This window comes from Triticum urartu, chromosome 5A (assembly GCF_056163025.1).
Source record: "Triticum urartu cultivar PI428250 chromosome 5A, HENAU_Tu73, whole genome shotgun sequence".
Taxonomy (NCBI): domain Eukaryota; kingdom Viridiplantae; phylum Streptophyta; class Magnoliopsida; order Poales; family Poaceae; genus Triticum; species Triticum urartu.
The window spans coordinates 529069931-529075418 of record NC_141877.1 but is presented as its reverse complement, the minus strand read 5'-3'; positions in this window follow the sequence as shown (position 1 = coordinate 529075418).

Below are 5488 nucleotides of genomic sequence, written 5' to 3'. Positions count from 1 at the left end.
CTTACCTCAAAGCCTGTTAGAAGGCTGGCACAGGCTTCAGTCAGTCCGCTCTTGGCGGACTGAACCTTCTGGATCACCGCACTCATAATAGTGCGGTGCTCCTCGTCGATGGAGGCGCCGTTAAGCACCTCCATCAAATTGTCCGGTGCCTCCGGTTGGACGGAGGTCGCCGGCTCGGTAGGCTTGCTCCTCTTGGAAGGAGGCTTCCTACCGGAGTCCGGAACCGTTGAAGGTTCCGGCGCGGTGTTCGGCTCAAGGCCGGACTCGGAGCCCTTGGGGGTTTTATCCCCTTTGCGCCTGGAGTCCGGGAGGTCGCCTTGCGGCGCCTCCAGGACCACGTCCTCCTAGCTTGGAACCTGTTGGGACAACACCTCGGCGTCGTCCGTAGGGTGGGGGGAGGTAGCCGTCGGAAGCGAATTCACATCCGACGAATCCAGGGAACCGCTCGACGACACGTTGAGCCGGTGTTTGGGTGGACTGCACAAACATGTTCGACATAAGGAAAAGTTGTGCAATGGAGGAATACTATGAAGCACTCTGGTATTCGGATACTTACGATTTCGCTAGGGGCTTGGCCCTGAGTGGCCACTCCCCTTCGCCATCGTCGACGTTGGTGGAGTAGTCCGGAGGAAGGGTTTTCCCCTTCTTGACCCTTCGGCCTCCCCAGTTGGGGTGGCCTTCCTTTTCTTCCCTTCCCCCGCTGGAGGGGGAGAGGTCTCTTCTTCCTCCTCCTCGTCTTCACAGGAGGAGTGCGTCTTGGAGTCGTCGGATGATGAATTCCGACACCGCCAGGCGCCGGGCACTCTTTCGAGTCCCCGTGGCCTTCTTCTTGGCCTTCTTCTCCGGCACCACATAGGGTGCCGGTACCAGCAGCCTCGCCAAGTGAGCGTCCGCTGGGTCTTCAGGCAAAGGAGCCGGACAGTTGATCTGTCCGGACGTCTCCTGCCAATCCTGTCAAAGATAAGGGAGCTTAGATCCCGCATGGAGTCAAACTATGAAAAACTAATACCCTGTAAAAGGTAAAGACAGCTCACCGCACGAGCGTGACGCTGCGTGCTGAATCCGCGATCCTCGGTAGCGGATGCGGGGGCCTTGGCGCCCTTGAAAAGCACCTTCCAGGCATCTTCGTACATCGTGTCGAAGAGCCTGCTCAGAGTTCGGTGTTGCGCCGGGTCGAACTCCCACAGGTTGAAAGCCCGTTGTTGACACGGGAGGATCCGGCGGATGAGCATAACCTGGACTATGTTGACAAGTTTGAGCTTCTTGTCCACCAGAGTTTGGACGCATGTTTGGAGTCCGGTCAGCTCTCCTTTTTTACCCCACGACAGGCCCGAATCTTTCCAGGAGGTGAGCCGCGTAGGGGGTCCGGATCGGAACTCGGGGGCTGCGACCCGTTCAGGGTCGCGTGGCTCGGTGATGTAAAACCATCCCGATTGCCACCCCTTTAGGGTCTCCACGAAGGAGCCCTCGAGCCATAGGACGTTGGGCATCTTGCCTACCATGGCGCCTCCGCACTCTGCCTCGGTGCTGCACACCACCTTCGGCTTGACATTGGAAGTCTTGAGCCATAGGCCAAAATGGGGGCGGATGTGGAGGAAGGCCTCGCACACGACGATAAACGCCGAGATGTTGAGGACAAAGTTCGGGGCCAGATCGTGGAAATCCAGGCCATAGTAGAACATGAGCCCCCGGACAAATGGGTGGAGAGGGAAGCCCAGTCCGCGGAGGAAATGGGGGAGGAACACCACCCTCTCATGGGGCCTAGGGGTGGGTATGAGCTGCCCCTCTTCGGGAAGCCGGTGCGCAATGTCGTTAGACAAGTATCCGGCCTTCCTCAGTTTTTTTATGTTTCCCTCCGTGACGGAGGAGACCATCCACTTGCCTCCCGCTCCGGACATGACTGGAGAAGGTTGAGGTGGGGTGTGCGGACTTGGGCGCTGGAGCTCGAGTGCGCGGAAATGGATAGGCAAAGGAGGAAGAAGGCGTGGATGAAAAGGTGGATCCTTATCCCCTTATATGGGTAGACGCGACTATGCGTCCCCACCAACCTGGTAAAACTCGCTTATCTCCCGAGCGCCGTAATCAATGGCGCGGTTGGGTTACCCACGCCCGTATTGATGAGAATCCTGGAATAAGGGGACACGATCTCTGCTTTGACAAGACGTGCCAAGGAAACCGCCTCGCTAAACGCACTGAGTTGGGACGGTAAAACGATTTGAATAAAGACTTGGCCGTGGTGTGATGTCACGCTACGGAATACGTCAGCAGATTAGATTTGTGTAAATATTATTCTCTCTATGGCAATATGTGGAAACTTATTTTGCAGAGCCGGACACTACCTTTGTGTTCAAAATCTTCTACGAAGTACTTGGAGGAGGAACCCGCCTTGCAATGCCGAAGACAATCTGCGCGCCGGACTCGTCGTCATTGAAGCCTGGTTCAGGGGCTACTGAGGGAGTCCCGGATTAGGGGGTGTCCGGATAGCCGGACTATGCCTTCAGCCGGACTCCTGGACTATGAAGATACAAGATTGAAGACTTCGTCCCGTGTCCGGAAGGGACTTTCCTTGGCGTGGAAGGCAAGCTTGGCGATACGGATATGTAGATCTCCTACCATTGTAACCGACTCTGTGTAACCCTAGCCTTCTCCGGTGTCTATATAAACCGGAGGGTTTTTGTCCATAGGACGAACAACAATCATACCATAGGCTAGCTTATAGGGTTTAGCCTCTCTGATCTCGTGGTAGATCTACTCTTGTACTACCCATATCATCAATATTAATCAAGCAGGACGTAGGGTTTTACCTCCATCAAGAGGGCCCGAACCTGGGTAAAACATCGTGTCCCCTGCCTCCTGTTACCATCCGGCCTAGACACACAGTTCGGGACCCCCTACCTGAGATCCGCCGGTTTTGACATCGACAGCCCTCCTCCCTGTTCCTTCTCCCTGTGCTCATGGTAGGCGCTGTGCGCGGTCCCAGCGGTAGTACCACTGTGCCAAGCGGCAGTACCGCTGCGTCCTACGGTAGTACTGCTGGCTCCAGCGGTAGTGCCGCTCATACGGCTCTGCCTCGCCCTCTGTTTTGCTCCGCTCTCCGTGTTCTACCGCCCGGGCGGTAGGTACCGCTCGTGCGCGGACTGAGCACATAACGGTTGGATTCGGGAGCTCCTATAAAAAGGGGTCTTCTTCCCCATTCAACCTTATCTTTTGAGCTCATGTTCTTCCTCCATTGTTGACCTTCTTCGAGCTTGCTAACTCTCAATCCCTCCATGGATTCTTGCTAGTTTTCGAGGGAAAAGAGAGAGGAGATCTAGATCCACATTTCCATCAATCACTTTCTCCTCTATGTGAGGGGAACCCCTTGGATCTAGATCTTGGAGTTCTTGGTGTTCTCTTTCTTGTTCTTCCTCTCATTTTCCTCCCTAGCATTAGTTGCTTCGGTGGGATTTGAGAGAGAAGGACTTGGGCACTCCGTGTGCCTTGCCATTGCATTATGTCGCATCGGTTTGAGTTCTCCACGGTGATACGTGGAAGTTACAAGTTGAGAAGCTTATTACTCTTGGGCGCTTGGTACCCTTGAGCTTGTTCCTCTTGGGTGCTTGGGCGCCCTAGACGGTTGGTGGTGTTCGGAGCTCAATCATTGTGGTGTAAAGCTCCGAGCAACCGTCGGGGTCTTCAATTAGGTTTTGGAGATCGCCCCGAGCAATTTGACGGGTTCCGGTGACCGCCCCCAAGGGTTGCCAAAGTGTACGGGTTCGGTGACTACCCCCAAGGGTTTCCATTTGTACAGGTTCGGTGATCGCCCTCAAGGGTCCCTTAGTGGAATCACAGCATCTTGCATTGTGCGAGGGCGTGAGGAGATTACGGTGGCCCTAGTGGCTTCTTGGGAAGCATTGTGCCTCCACACCGCTCCAAACAGAGATTATCATCCGCAAGGGTGTGAACTTCGGGATACATCGTCGTCTCCACGTGCCTCAGTTATCTCCTACCCGAGCCCTTATGCACTTTACTTTGTGATAGCCATATTGTTTCTTGTCATATATCTTGCTATCACCTAGTAGTTCATATTTCTTAGCATAAGTTGTTGGTGCACATAGGTGAGCCTGGTTGTTGTAGGTTTGGTGCTTGACAAATTAACCGCTAGGTTTATTCCGCATTTGTTCAAGCCTAAACCGTAATTATTTTAAAGCGCCTATTCACCCACCTCTAGGCGACATCCACGATCTTTCAAAAGAAATACCAGAGAGGGACCCACCAGGCAGCCACAAGCCTGGGGGGTGCGCCCTACCCCCTGGGCGCGCCCACGAGCTTGTGGCGGCCCTGGCAGGCCTCCGGGACCCATCTTCTCCTATATGGTGCCATTTGACCTAGAAATAATGAGAAGGAAGGTTTCAGGACAAAGCGCCGCCGTCTCGAGGCTAAACCTGGGCAGGAGCACTTTGGCAATCCGGCGGAGCAATTCCGTCGAGGAAACTTCCCTCCAGGAGTGGGAAATCAAAGCCACCGTCACCACCAATGATCCTCTCATCGTGGGAGGACCAATTTCATCAACATCTTCACTAGCACCATCTCATCTCAGACCCTAATTCATCTCTTGTATTCAATCTTTGTCTTAAAACCTTAGATTGGTACCTGTGGGTTGCTAGTAGTGTTGATTACATCTTGTAGTTAATGCTAGTTGGTTTATTTGGTGGAAGACTATATGTTCAGATCCTTAATGATATTCAATACCCCTCTGATCCTGAACATGAATATGATTTGTGAGTGGTTACTTTTATTCTTGAGGACATTAAAGAAGTCTTGTCACAAGTAATCATCCGAATTTGGCATTCGTTCAATATTTTGATGATATGTAGAAAGATTTCACTTAAACTTGCTTAACTTTGACTATTGCATATCAATATAGCAATGAAATAACATAACTGATTAATGTAAGTACTAATTCCCCTTTGAGAAATATTTCCTATTATTTTGTCGCATACTCATTTAAAATAGTAGCTTTCATATTTGGAACTTTGGAGCATGCATAAAACATCACTTATTTCATAATGGAGGGATTAAATGAGAGGAATAAAGACTTATCCAAGGGAAATAAAACTTATTGATGTTTTGTTGATCTATGCCAACATATTTAAAGTCATTTTTCTATTCGCTTCATTACTTATTTGGACAAATATTAATACAATCTTACATTTTTGTATGTCTATGATTTTAGTATAATGACTCACACATGTTCACCGACCACTCATTATATTAAAATCTCACATGATCAACCAAAAAAAGGTAACTGGGCTAGAAGATAAACAATAAAGCAACATACTAAGCCACTATAACCGATAACTAATTGATATGTCAAAGATTATTATTATGATACCACAACTTATATGTGCATTTGTCATGTGCACAACATTAGCCTACCATTCATTTGTTTGATCCTTAGTATTTTAATAAATCACAAGCATACATCTCTTGTGGCAGTTGCTTTCAT